General features: G+C 39.0%; 1 pseudogene; it reads left to right on the top strand.

Moving 5' to 3' along the window:
- Nucleotides 1-1876: 1876 nt before the first annotated feature.
- Nucleotides 1877-2251, top strand: LOC132649596 (large ribosomal subunit protein eL33-like; annotated as a pseudogene).
- The last annotated feature ends 13198 nt before the right edge of the window (nt 2252-15449 follow it).

The following is a 15449-nucleotide window of genomic DNA, read 5'->3' as shown; positions in this document are numbered from 1 at the left end:
CCCTATTATTTTTATGTTTAAGACAAGCAGCAGAATTTTGTATCCAGATGATTTAGTCTGGCTTAGCCTACCTTCCCTGGGGCAGGCTTTAGGTATTGCAAGAAGGAGTAACGACAATGCCAAACTGCAGCATGACTTCAGCTTCTAAACTCTGTCCCAGAAAAGAGCTGTGATGGGCAGGGCCCGATTTATGAATGAGACAGACATCTGGGAGTCTTTGATATACCAGCAACAACTGCCCACAGTTTTGTTGAGACTATTCATCCCTTTAATCACAAATAGATTTTTTTTTCAAAAACTGGTAACATTTTGAAATCACTACCGTGAATTCCGTCCATAAAGCTTCCATGTAAGTTTCCTGCATTTAACAATGAAATTAACTCTCCCTCTGTTATGCTATTATAGTGCTTCAGGTCACAGCCCTAGCTCTGTGGTAGATTGCTTGCAGGGTGCTATGCTCCCATCCTCATTCCATTCTTTGGGGACTCAACTAAATCCCATGGAGTTCCCAGCATTCTTCCTTCTTCCATGCCTTTGTCAGCGGCATAAACCTAGTAACACACTTTAAGTGGAAACTCAGTGGCCACATCAGGCTGAAACTCAGGTAGGCAATCTCCCTTTTCTTCCAGTCCTCCATTATAATTCATGAATCTCATGTCTGGCCTTGTAGCAGCCTGCTTTCAGGGGCCCGTTCGCCTATACTAACTGACTTCTGCCAACCCTTGGAGCGGACCCAACTATACTTTCTGTGGACCCTCCCAGCACTCCCTCTATCACACCCTGATTCTTTCACATCAGAACATGATACTGAGGAACTCTCTACCCAAGACTCCAAGCGGGCACACCTGGTAGGTATTTCAGGGAAGTGAATCACAGTGTCCTCCCTCTTCCATTTTTACCTGTCTATTCTCAGCCTCTTGATAACAGTCAGCTCAAAAGTGCTCCTCCTCTCAGAACAACTTCAGTCTTTGCAGACTCCAACTCTTGTTGGAGCCCTTTCATACACATTTCTCCAAACAGTTTTTTTCCTTATGGCAACCTACTTGTAGGATCTTCTTTTCCTACCATACTTCTAACTTCTTGTGGACCCCTCTCTCTAGGTGTGAGCAGAATCCCCTTAGCTATTTCCTGAAGTCCTCCTCAGCCATTTCCTATAGCCTACTTCTATTCCTCTCTGCACCCACCGATCTGCAAAAGGACTTTCGAACAAGCAACCAACAGCCACCACATGCTCCTATGATCTACAGATGGCAACAGAACACAAGGACTATCATACCCAGGCAACAAAGAGAAGACTAGATATCATCACCTATAATGATAACCCAAGATGTCATCAAAACACAGTCATAAACAGCCAAGACACAGGAACCCTAATAAATTAGACTGAGAGAAATGCAATATAATGGGAACATAAGACAAAGACTGCAAAAGGGCTATCATTAATATGTCCAAGGACCTTAAAGAGAATATGTATAAATCCCTTAATGAACTCTGGGAAAACATAAAAAAAAACATTGGAAAAAAATAATGAAAACAATCACTGAAGAATAAGCAAAATAAGCTAAAACTGAAAACGAAAAATTTAGGAACTCAAACAAAAACCACCATCAAAGTGGTAAGCCACACCAACAGAGAACAGGCATGGAAGAGAAACTCAGGATTTTCTTCTGTTGACATATGGGATCAATATGTAGTGGTCGGATATGATTAGGATATTTTTTAGATTTTTTTTATATCTGTTGAGACTTGTTTTGTGTCCACATATGAGATAGGTTTTTGAAGACAGCTTCATGAGATGCTAAGAAAAAGGTATATTCTGTCCACCATCTTCGCACCTGTGGAGGCCTGCTGGGAATAGGACTTCTATGCAACAAATATGTCCTGAAGGCTGTGGTGCAAGGCCAGTTTTGCTGGCTACAAGCGAGGTCTCCAGAAACAAAGAGAGCACACACACAGCTCTTCTTAAAATTGAAGGTGTTTATGCCCGAGATGATACTGAATTCTACTTAGACAAGAGATGTGCTCATATGTATAAAGCAAAAAAAAAACAAAACAAAAAAAAAAAAAAAAAAAACAATACAGTGACTCCTGGAGGAAAACCAAACAAAACCAGAGTGATTTGGGGAAAAGTAACTCGGGCCCATGGAAATAGTGGCATGGTTCCTGCCAAATTTCAAAGCAACCTTCCTGACAAGGCATTGGACACAGCATCTCTGTGATGCTGTATCCTTCCTGGATTTACACTAATTAAATGTAAATAAATAAAAGTGGATTTGAAAAAAAAATGAAAGAGGTATATTCTTCTGTGTTTGAGTTAAATTTTCTATAAATGTCTTCTAGATGCATTTGATTTATGATGCCATTTAACTCTAGCATTTTTGTGTTTAGTTTTTGCCCGGATGACTTGTTTGTTGGTGAGAATGGGGTATTGAAGTCATCCACTATCACATTGTAGGGTGAACATGTGATTGTGGTTGTAGTAGTGTTTCTTTTATGAAATTTTTGAACAGGTACTAAGAACAACAATAACTGGGACCTATTTAAATTTAAAATCTTCTGTATAGCAAAGGACACTATGATTAGTACAAAACAACTAGCTGCAGAATGGCAGAAGAGTTTTTTTCAATTATGTATTTAGTAGAGAGCTAATATTTAAAATCTGTAAAAAACTTAAAAATGGACATCAAGAAAGCAAATAACCCAATTAAAAATGGCATATAGAATTAAATAGACAGTGTTCCAAAGATGAAACACAAATGGCTAAAAAACACTTAAAAATGCTCAACACCCTTAGTAATCAGAAAAATGAAAATAAAAAATATGTTGCTAATAAATTTATTTTTATTTTTTTCTCTTTTTGATTATTACAGTTCATTCACCATAACCCCCTCCCTCTTCCAGTCCAAATCCCACCCTCCATTCCTCTTCTCCTCCCATGCCTCTCCCCCAGTCCACTGATAGAGGAGGTCCTCCTCCCCTTCCATTTGACCCTACCCTATCAGGGCTCATAAGGACTGCCTGCATTGTCTTCCTCTGTGGCCTGGTACGGCTGCACTCCCCACAGAGGGAGGTGATCAAAGAACCAGCCACTGAATTCGTGAAAGAGACAGCCACTGTTCCCCTTACTAGAGAACTCCCTCTGACACTGAGCTCCCATGGGCTATATCTGAGTAAGGTTATCTCCATGCATGGTCCTTGGTTGGAGTATCAGTCTTTGCAATGAACCCTGGGCCCAGAATTTTTGGTTCTGTTGGTCTCCATAAGGGAATCCTATTGCCCCCAGATCTTTCTCATTTCCCTCTTCTTTCATAAGATTACTTGAACTCTAACCAAAGTTTGGCTATGAGCCTCAACATCTGCTTTGATACCCTGCTGGGTAGAGTCTTTCAGAGGCCCTCTGTGGTAGGCTCCTGTCCTGTTCCCTGTTTTCTCCCTCTTCCTATGTATGTCAGATTGCCTTTCTGAGTAAGGATTGATCATCTTACCCAGGGTCCTCCTTCTTGCTTAGCTTTGTAGGTGTACAGATTTTAGTATGTTTATCCTATATTATATATCTAATATTCACTTATAAGTGAATATATACCATGTGTGCCTTTCTGCTTCTTTGATACTTCACTCAGGATGATCTTTTCTAGTTCCCACCATTTGCCTACAAATTTCATGATATCCTTGTTTTTAATTGCTGAGTAGTATTCATTCTATTGGGTAAATGTACCACAATTTCTGTATCCACTCCAACGTTGAGGGATATCTGGGTTGTTTCCCGCTTCTAGTTATTATGAATAAAACTGCTAAAAATATGGTTGAGCAAATATTCTTGTTTGGTACAGGAGCATATTTTGGATATATGCCTAGGAGTGGTATGGCTGGATCTTGAGGAAGCGCTATTCCTAATTGTCTGAGAAAATTCCTGGTTGATTTGCAAAGTGGTTGTACAAGTTTACATTCCTACCAGCAGTGGAGGAGGGTTCCCCTTTCTCCACAACCTCTCCAGCATGTGTCACTTGAGTTTTTGATCTTAGCAGTTCTGATGGGTTTAAGGTGAAATCTCAGGGTCATTTTGATTTGCATTTCCCTGATGACTAATGAGGTTGAGCATTTCTTTAAGTGTTTCTCTGCTATTCGATATTCATCTATTGAGAATTCTCTGTTAAGTTCTGTTTCCCATTTTTTAATTGGATTACTTAATTTGTTGCTTTAATGTGTCTGGTTTTATGTTGAGGTTTGATTTACATGGACATTAGATTCTTCAGGGTGATAAATATGGATCTATTTGCATTTGTCTACATGTAGACATCCAGTCAGACCAGCACCATTTGTTGTAGATGCTGCCTTTTTTTCCATTGTATAGTTTTGGCTTCTTTGTCAAAAATTAAGTATCTGGAGGTGTGTGGGTATATTTCTGGGTCTTCTATTTGATTCCATTGATCCACCAGTCTGTTTCTCTGCCAGTACCATGCAGTTTTTATTACTATTGTTCTGTAGTATAGCTTGAAATTTGAGATTAGGGATGAAGATAACTCCACAAACTCTTCTCTTATACAGGATTTTTTTTTTTTTTTTTTTTTTTTTTTTTTTTTTTTTTAGGAATTCTGAGTTTTTTCTTTTCCCATGTTAAATTGAGAATTGTTCTTTCAAGGTCTGTAAAGAACTGTGTTGGTATTTTGATGGGAATTGCACAGAATATGTAGATTGCTTTTGGCAGGATGTTAATTTTCACTATGTTAATCCTTCTGATCCATGACCATGAGAGATCATTCCGTCTTCTGAAATCTTCTTCCATTTCTTTCCATAGATTTTAAGGTTTCAAACAGGTCTTTCACTTGCTTGGCTAGAGTTATTCCAAGGTACTTTATGTTATTATTGGCTATTGTAAAGGGTGCTGTTTACCTAATTTCTTTCTCAGCAATTTTGTCTTTCATATACAGGAGGGCTACTGATTTTTTTGAGTTAATTTTGTATCCAGCCACTTTGCTGAAGGCGTTGATCAGCTGAAGGAGTTCTCTGGTTGAATTTTTAGGGTCACTCCTATATACTCTCATATCATCTCTGAATAGTGATACTTTGACTTCTTCCTTTTCAATTTGTATTGCTTAAACTCGCTTAAACATAGGACTTCAAGTCCTATGTTGAGGAGATATGGAAAGATTGTACATCTTAGCCTTGTCCCTGATTTTGGTGGGAATGATTTATGTTTCCCTCCATTTAGCTTGATGTTGGCTATAGGCTTGCTATATATTGTCTTTACTATGTTTAAGTATGTGCCTACCATCCCTGATCTCTCCAACACTTTAAACATGAATGAGTGTTGGATTTTGTCAAATGCTTCTTCAGCATCTAAGGAGATGATCATGTGGTTTTTCTCTTTCAGTTTGTTTATATGGTTGGTTACATTAATGGATTTCCCTATACTGAACCTTCCCTGCATGCCTGAGATGAAGCATACTTGGTCATCGTGAATGATATATTATATATGTTCTTGGATTCAGTTTGCAAGTATTTTATTGATTTTTTTTTGCATCAATGTTCATATGAGAGATAGGTCTAAAGTATTCTTTTTGTTGTGTCTTTCAGGTATCAAGGTGACGGTAGTTTCATAGAATGAGTTTGGTAATGTTCCTTTTGTTTCTATTTTGTGGAATAGTTTGAAGAGAATTGGAATAAGCTCTTCTTTGAAGGTCTGGTAGAATTCTGTGCTTAGTTGAGTCCATTAATTTTCATAGATAATAGTGACCATTAAATATTAGTTACTTTTATTGTAGAGTTGGAGGTGATAGTGTGTTTGTGTGCTTGTTTGTTTGTTTGTTTTGTGAAGTTATCTATATCCTCTGTTTTCTTGGGTGTGATTGATTTCATTACATTGCAGTTTTCTTTCTAGTATCTTCTGTAGGGATGGTTTGCTGTGTAGATGTTATTTAAGTTTAGTTTTGTCATGGAATATTTTGTTTTCTCCATCTTGTTAATTGGAATCTTTGCTGTGTATAGTAATCTGGGTTGGCATCTATGGTCTCTTAGAGTCTGCATGACATCTTCCCAGTCCCTTCTGGCTTTCATAGTTTCTGTTGAGAAGTCCAGTGTGATTCTGATAAATCTAACTTTATATGTTACTGAGCCTTTTTCCCTTGTTGCTTTTAATATTTTTTCTTTGTTCTGTAGATTTAGTGTTTTGACTTTGATGTGATGTGAGGAGTTTCTTTTCTGGTCTAGTCTATTTGTTGTTGTGTAGGCCTCTTGTGTTTTAACAAACATTTCTTTCTTTAAATGGGGAAAATTTTCTTCTATGATTTTCTTGAAAATATTTCTGGACCTTGGAGCCTGGAATATTCTTTTTGGTCTATTCCTATTATTCTTAGTTTTTGTCTTTTCATGGCATCCTTGACTTCTTGGATGTTTTGTGTTTGAAACTTTTCTAATTTTATTTTTCTTTAAGAAATGTATCAATTTCTGCAATTGTATCTTCAGCGCCTGAGATTCTCTCTTCTATCTCTTGTTTTGTTTGTGATACTTACTTTTGTGGTTCTTGATCTTTTCTCTAAGTTCTCCAGCTCTAAGGTTTTCTCTGTTTGTCTTTTCTTTATTGATTCTAATTCTGATTTCACGTCTTTCTTCATCTATTTGATTGTGGATTCCTGTCTTTCCATGATGGCTTCTAATTTTTTGTTCATTTCCTCTTTTTATGCCTCTAATAACTGGATTAGCATAGATTTGAGATAATTTTCCACGAATTTGCATATCCACTGATTTTGGGGGTTGCTGGTGAAGCCATGATGTTCTGATTTTTGCTGGATGTGTTCTTACACTGACCTCTAGCCATCTGCTTCTCTGTAACCTTAGCTATTTGTTTCTGGAATCTGTACTTCATATTAGGTCAGTCTGTCTTCGGAGTCTGGAGAATTCTTCAGGAAGATGAGAAAGGTCTCCTGGTTTGAGAGTGGGTGTTGGAGTTTCAGCTCAAGCTAAGTGAGGAAGGTCACGGGTGCATGTGAGCACGTGAGGGTGTGTGTGTAGAAGTGTGCCTTGGAGGACTGTGTGCTAGTGCATGTAGATGCCTGGAAGGGTGGAACATAAGCGTAGGTGGGCATGCTGGGGAGTTTTGCATGTGCAGTGTGCATGCACATGTGCACTGAATGCCTCAGTGGTCCACAGGCCTGTTGTACTCTCCTTTGGGTATTCAGATATATCTGGGTTGCACCATTTTGGCTCCAGGTAGTGTTTGGTTGGCCTCCACTGGGAGACCCCAGACAGGGGCTTGAATGTTGAGAACACTATCTTAAAGATCCCCATGTTACCCACAGTGAGGGTGTATGTGAGAGGGATCCGATGTCTGGCTGCTAGCTGGATCCTGGATCTGGGGCTCTGAATGCACTCTCTTGAAAGTGCACTCACTCACTTGCAGGCCTATGTGGAAAGCTCAGATTTGGGCCTGCAAGGGCAAATGAAAGTCTAGCAGAGGTGTCAGTGTTGTTCACCGTTTGGCTGCTGTGCAGGGAGGCCATAGCTGGGGCTGCCTCTGCTTTTCTAGTCACAGAGTAAGCAGGCTTGTGCTTGATGCAGCAGCAGCCTGCTGCATCAGCCAGGCAGGGACTACAGTACTTAGGGCCTCCTCTGCTTTCTCAGTCACAGAGTTGAGAGGCCCATACTGCTGCTTCCATCATCCTAGTCATACTGAAGCCACCTCTGCCTTCTCAGTGACTGAGCTGGGGTGATCATTCTGAGGGCAGTGGCACCTGCTGCCACAGCAGTTGAGCAAAGCAATGAGGCCCATGCTTCGATACAAACTGTCATAGCTTACAGGTTGTTTCCTCTAGCCCAGGAAGCCTCAATATCAATGTTCTGGTTTCAGCCTTACCTCCACTCACAATTTTCAGTGTTTCAAATCTTCTGCCCCTTAGATATCGATACCATGCACACTCATTGCTACCATCTTGGAGGCCCCGAGAATTCATCTTATAACAGTTGGAACTGTCAATAAAAATAAAACAAATGGCATATCATGCTGGCAAGAATGTGGATTAAAGTGAACACTCATCCATTGCATGTGGGATGAAAACTTTTATAGCCACTATGGAAATCAATGTGACATTTCATCAGGAAGCAAGGAATAGATATACCTCAAGATCCAGCTATACCATTCTTTGGCCTATACCCAAAGGATGTACATTCTGCTATAGGGACACGTATTCATCCATGTTCATTCCTGCTCTATTCATAATAGCCAGAATATGGAAAACAGCCTATCTGTCCATTAACAGCTGAATAGAGAAAATGGAGTATATATACACAATGGAATATTACACAGCAGTTAAAAAATAAAGTAATTGATGTAGCTAGAAAAAAAAATCATCCTGAGTGAAGTAACTCAGACCCCAAAAGGCAAATATTGTATATATTCTCCCATATGTGAAGGTCAACTTTTAAGTCTTCCATAGGAATAGTGCTATCCATATAACCACAGAGGGTAAGTATAGATTAAGGACATGAGTGGTGGAAAAAAAGAATTGCTAGGTAAGGGAAATAGAGTGCATAGTTGTGGAAAGAGGAAGGGGTGTAAGAGAAAGATTTAACAAAATCAGGAAGAGAAGCAGGGATCATGAAGGGTATACTGTGAATGAGAGCTAACACAAAGGGCCATTTAAGAGAACATGGAAACATACTACAGCAGATTATTAAAACATAAACATATATGAAAGAAATCTAATTGAAATCACCAACAGATGAGATAAAATCCCACCTAGACCTCTCTTACCACCACGTAAGTCCGCCAGTGCCAGAAATGGGTTACATCTAGTTGAGCTGCTGGCCAGTGGAGGCCCCATGGAAAGCCCCAAAGAACTCAAACTATTGCAGAGCCTATTGGTTATTCTCCAGAAAGGGACGGAAAGGCTCCTACTGCTGAAGACGACATCGCCATAACTCATTGAACATGGCAAGCCAAGCTGATATCAGATTAGTGCTTTTACACTTAGTGACTAGGGTTCATGGTACTGGAGGGTGCTCTGCATGCTACTAGAAGAGAAAGCTAAACATCAACCTAGCTACAAACCCTTTTATTTACAATGATGACCTGTTTGCATGATATGCCAGTACAGTAACAGCACAAAAACTGCATGTAACTACCAACTGTCTGATTTGTATCTAAGAACCACTACTCCATGAGATGGAACCCATTCCCAACACTGTTCAGATGGCCAAGGACATGAGACTAGATAGGGCAAGGACCTAAGGAAATACCAAATACTACTGTTTTGCTAAAAAACAAACAAACAAACATAATATTAGCATTACTCATAATAATATTCTGCCATCCTCTATTGAGTGTGTCTTCATCAGCCATCATCAGTGAAGCTTTTTCCTACAAGAGATGAGAACTAATACAAAGACCCACAAGAGGGCAATTTGAGGAGTGAGAGACTTTGGAACACTCGTTTGTAAATGAGTCGTCTTTATCAAACCCCACTCTTTAGGCTCAGGGAATTATTATTATTATTATTATTATTATTATTTTATGTCTTTGCCTTGTACAGATTCATGTCCTCAGAGTCATTGTGAGAACACATTACTACCCTCTTGTGTCCCCAAAACACTTTTCTATTTTAGTTTCTTTCGTCTTTTTTTGTCGTTACTTACTGTGACTTTGACATTCAAACCACCAACTATGAATATAAAATTGTCTGCTTCCTCATTTCAATCTCTCAATTATTGGTTTGTGAAAAGGAAGAAAATATCTTTAAAGGTTAGAAGTAAAATTAATTAACTTCATAATTACTAGCCACTGATACTTATTTCAAATTAGTATTTGAAATACAACCATACTTTTGCATCATAAACTATGAACCACTCTAAAAAAACAGATCTTTTGCCATGGTAGTAACTGTTTGCCCTTAACTGTATTGAATCCAACTAAAGATTTTATGTATAAATTTTATTTCATAAAAATTTGATTTTGATATTATGAAGCATGTTTCTTATTTGATGTCTGGATATTCCAAATTAATAGTTTTGCCTTTGAATTTTATCACTTACTTCATTGTGACAGTTAATTTTTCTTGTCTGTTTAATCTGATGTGGAATCATCGAAGAGACACATCACTGAACATATCTGTGAGTATTTGAATTCTAGGTGCCTTTGGCTGCTGTCGATGCTCAAAACTAAACTCCCTTGATATGTCCCCACTGGAATTATTTCTTACCCATGGAAGGATTCCTCAAGCCTCCAGTATTAAAATCCTTCAGTTTAATTTGAACTGTAGTCATTCCATTCCAAGAAATGTCTTTAAATGTGTGCTTATTTTAATGCAGTATTGATCCAGTGGTTTAAGACTAAAATAATAATATATCTGAATCACCTACAAGCTGAATGAATTTCAGCGAGTTGCTCAGTGTTGCTCCAGCTGCTTCAGTGAGATGTATGCGTCGTGAAATTTGGGGAGTTTCCCAAGCACTTAAAAAAAATCTTTTTGATGTTATAAACATTTTAAAATATTATGGAAATTCTCTTAAATGAAAAAATTAACCTACAATTTCCTTTTCCTAAAAATAAAATTACACTGAAATATGGTAAGTAATTTGCATGCATATTTCAAGCATCAGGTATACTATAGCTATATGTAATTTTGGCAGTTAAATGTTTTAAATATAAGAAATAAATAGAACATTGTGATGTTAATGCTGTGCTTTGTTTTTCTTGGAACACAGTTACACAACCATAAATTATAATCTGTTTAGATAATACTCTGAGGCAGTGGTTCTCAACCTGTGGGTTATGACCCCTTTGGGGGTTGGGGTTGCATATCAGATATCCTGCATATCAAATATTTACATTATGATTCGTAACAGTAACAGCATTACAGTTAAAAGTAGCAACAAAATAGTTTTATGGTTGGGGTCACCACAATGATGAACTGTATTGAAGGGTCTCAGCATTAGAAGGTTGAGAATCACTGCTCTGGAGAGTTTTCTAGAGACATTTGAATGAACTGTAAGATTACTTCATCCTGATTCATCAAGTGAAGGAGAATTATAGATTCCTATATTAGATAAGATTAATAAGCAGTAAAAATCCTCTACCCTGTTGCTGATTTAAGCTTGATTCTGAGGAGAAAATGGTATTGCAAAATACCATTGAGTCGGTAAAAATGAGAGTATGAAGTAGCTCGTTTTCATCACATCTTTGGAACTTTTTATTCTCACACTATGTACATTCATCATCTTAGGAAAAGCAAAACGTGTGTATAAACACCCACATATATGCATTCATGTAGATACTAACAAATATGCGTGTGTATGAAAAATGAGTCTGTAACTTTGAAGGTCATCTAAGACACAAAACACATCCATGAGGAAAAACATCTTTCATCATAGTTTTACATTGGACCCCAAGTTTGTAAAATACTGATGAAGACAAAACTTAGCATTCTTTGACCAAATCATTAGTGTGTCTCACCTGGTCACACACTCTTCTTCAAAGTCTGCATTTGGATGCTTTGATAGACTCAACCTGAGTCTCCAAGGTAACAAAGCCCTGGCATTTTCAGCCTTCAACATCAGCCATGTTTAGACAGTAATGTTCTCTGACTTCTTCCAGAGTATTTTCATGTTTTTCTTTACTACTACTGTCTACAATTTATTCACTTTGTATAGCAGTTGTAGCCCTCTCCTTCATCTCCCCCTATTCACAGCCTCGCTCTCTTCCTCTCCTATCCCTCTTCCTGAGACCACTGAGAGGGGAAGTCCTCCTCCTAGCCTGTTAGGTCCCTTAGGACTGTCTGAATCCTCTTCCTGTGTGAGCTGGCTAGATCACCCCACCAGGGAGAAGTGATCAAGGGGCAGGCAACCGAGTTCATGTCAGAGCTTGTCTCTTTTCCTCTTACTAGGGAACCCACATGAAGACTAAGTTGCCCATGGGCTACATCTGAGCAATGGATCTAGGTCCTCTCTATGTATGGTCTTTAGATGATTCTTCAAACTCTGCAGTCCTCTTGGACCCTGATTTTTTTTTTTGGCTTTGTTTGACTCTTTGTGTGGCTCCTGTCCCCTCAGGGTCCTTTTATATCCCCCTTCTTCCATAAGACTCCTTGTGCTCTGTCCAAAGTTTGGCTATGAGTCTCTGAATCTTCTATCCCCTGCTGGTCTTTTAGAGCACATCTGTGGTAGGCTCCAGTCCTGTACCTTTTCTTCTACTGCTTCTGGTGTCTATCCTGTTTTCCCTTCCAAATGACATTTGAGCATCTTCCCTAGAGTCTTTCTTGTTGTTTAGCTTCTTTAGGTCTGTAGATTTTAATATGAGCCATTTGATTTTTAACTCCCAGGCAACAGTGGCCATAAGAATGATCAAGGTAGTCCTGATGAGACTTACTAGGCTAGGGTCTGTGAGTTAGGGAAGGAGGATAGGGAGGGAAAAGGAAGGAAAGGTGAGACCATGAGGGAGGGGGCTACAATCGGGATACAAAGTGAATAAATTATAAATAAAATAAAATAATTTTTAAATAGAAAAAAATAAATTAAATCACCTTTTAAAAAATGATATCATCTGACAAAGAGATAAGGTCAGGAATAAAGGGAGACAAAAAAAAGGCTTCATTTTGGTGGTGAAATACAGCAGATTATAAATCACAGCTGGGGTTGTCATTGGCTCTGGTTAGCATGGCTACTTCCTAACTACAGTGCTAACCTCTGCTGAGCTCATTAAATATAATTACACATCTAAGGCCTCCATGGGAGGAATCAGAAGGAAGACTTGCTTTACCTGTGATAGTTAACATGAAATTATACTTGCTTGTAATCAAGAAATGTGTTATTTTTTAAGTCTACAATTTCAATATGGAAAATATCAGATACTTTTAGTTATAACAAACTTTTAGTGTGATGCTGCCCATATTATATTTCAATATTTGCAATCTGGAGGAGTGAAAATGCATATAGTTTTTGTTGTTGTTGTTTCAATTTATTTATTTACTTTTCATCCCAATCATTGCCCCATCCTTCCTCTCCTCCCAGTCCCCATTCTCCCTACTATCTCCCCTCTTCTACCACTCAGGAAGTCCATGTCAGAGACAGTCTCTGTTTCCCTACTAATCCATTTCAGTAATTCAAGTTGCATCAGAACTGATTTTATGCTCTTTCACTGTGGTCTGGCAAGGCACCCACCAGGGGGAAGTGATTAAAAAGCATGCAACAGAGTAAAAGTCAGAAAGAGCCCATTCTCCCCTTATTAGTGGATCCACACGAAGACCGAGATAGATATGTATAGAGAGCCTTTGTCCAGTTCACCCGTGGTTGTTGGTTGGTGCTTAAGTCTACGCAAGCATCCCTGTGCCCAGGTTAGTTGGTTCTGTTAGTCTTTTTGTGGAGCTCATGTCCCCTCTGAGCCCTTCAATCCTTCTCCTAACCCCTCTTCCACAAAGCTCCAAGGCTCCTCCTGCTCTGGCTGTGAGTATCAGTATTTGTTTTCATCCATTCCTGGGAGGAGCCTCTCATAGGAAAGCTATACTAGAGTCCTGCTTGCAGGTATAACAGAGTATCCTTACTAGCGTCAGAGGAGAGGCTGCCTTTCTCCTATGAGGAGGGCTCATGTTGGGCCAGGCATAGGATGGACATTCCCTAAATCTCTGTTCTATCTTTACATATCTGTACATCTTGTAGGCAGGGTAAATTTGTATCAAAGTTGTTGTGAGTAGGTTGATATTTCCCTTCCTCTAAGAGGAGTCCTGTAGGGTTAAAGCATGGCCTCCTCAAACCCCTGCTACTTGGAGTCTCAGGTAGAGAATACAGGGATAAGTCTAGCTAAGATTCTAGCACATATTTTTTAAATTAATTTATTTTTATTAATTACAGTTTATTTACTTTGTACCCCAGCTATAGCCCCCTCCTTCTCTCTTGTCCTCCTAATCCCAACCTCCTTCCCTCATCTTCTCCCATGCCTCTCCCCAAGTCTACACACATGGTATATACTCACTTATAAGTGGATATTAAACATATAATATAGTATAATCATATTAAAAATCTGTACACCTAAGGAAGATGAGCAAGAAGGAGGACCCTGAGTAAGATGCTCAATCCTCACTAGGAGACCAACAGAACCAAGAAATCTGGGCCCAGGGGTCTTTTCTGAGACTGATACTCCAACCAGGAACCATTCATGGATATAAACCTAGAACTATGCACAGATGTAGCCCATGGCACCTCAGAGTCCAAGTGGATTCCCTAGTAATGGAAACAGAGACTGTCTCTGACATGGACTTACACAGATTTTTTTAATTGATCACAGATGACTTCTGATTTATCTTTGAAGAAGACTAATTTTTGTTTTCCAGAAACAAAAATGTATTGTCATGATCTTCTGATTATGCAGAAGTAGAGCCAAAGTTCTATTAAAAAGAAAAGAAAAGAAAAGAAAAAGCATTTGCATCAGGAAAGAGGTAAACCACTTTGCATAATAGCCTTAGCTTCCGTCTTCTTCCTTGGCAGAGTCTCTTTGTGTGTATTAGATCTACTCTGACTAAATGCTGAGCTAGTCTGTCGCTCTTAGAGTGTGGGAATGGCCTAGACTGCACAATTGTACTAAGTCTAGAAGCACTAGATACATAAGATAAGCAATAGTTGGTCAGACTGTCATCTCTCTCTCTCTCTCTCTCTCTCTATATATATATATATATATATATATGTCTATATCTATAACTATATATCACTTACACAATTATCACTTTACTTGTAGTCAACAACTTCCCCAGGTTTTTGTTTCTTGTTTGTATGTTTACTGGGAATGGGTCTCACTCTAAACTCTTGAGTTATATTAGAACTCTCAACTGCCTGAATCCTCTGGTTGTAATCCATACACCGCAATGTTTGGCTCAGGCTGTGTTCTGAGACACCATATGCAGGATTTTAGCACCATAGGCTGACTGTGCTCAAGCTGATCCAGAAACCCCTGTTACCAAAGCTGCAAGCAGGTCGTCAATACAACCTACCCATGCATCCCATGTGCACGTACATGAATCAGTATTTGCCTTCTCTGCTGCCCTCAAAGTACCTCTGTGCTAGGCAGGAGAATACTTCACCATTAGAATGCACAAGTGTTAATCCCTGGTATGTATAAGCATGTTCACTTATGTGACAAAAAGGAATTGACCTCGTAAAAGGACATTTTACTGTAAGAAACCTACGGAGAGCAAAGGGGGATAATAATTGATGTTGTTGGTCATGAATTAATTCCCCACCAATTCTGTTCTCTTGGATCTCATTGAGACTACACAGCTCCTGCTGGTTCTGGGGCCTCTCTCTCTCTCTCTCTCTCTCTCTCTCCACACACACACACAGACACACACACACATATATCCATCTAACTTAGAATCATTTCTTTGTTATTTCGCCCTCCTATGAGTGGTTCTCAAGTGCTACATTTGGTTCCTTAGTTGCCTGTAGTTCTTTGTCTAAGCATGAAATCCCATGAG

The sequence above is a fragment of the Meriones unguiculatus genome, chromosome 20 (genome assembly GCF_030254825.1).
Source record: "Meriones unguiculatus strain TT.TT164.6M chromosome 20, Bangor_MerUng_6.1, whole genome shotgun sequence".
Classification (NCBI taxonomy): Eukaryota; Metazoa; Chordata; class Mammalia; order Rodentia; family Muridae; genus Meriones; species Meriones unguiculatus.
This window is presented reverse-complemented; position numbering and strand designations above follow the sequence as displayed.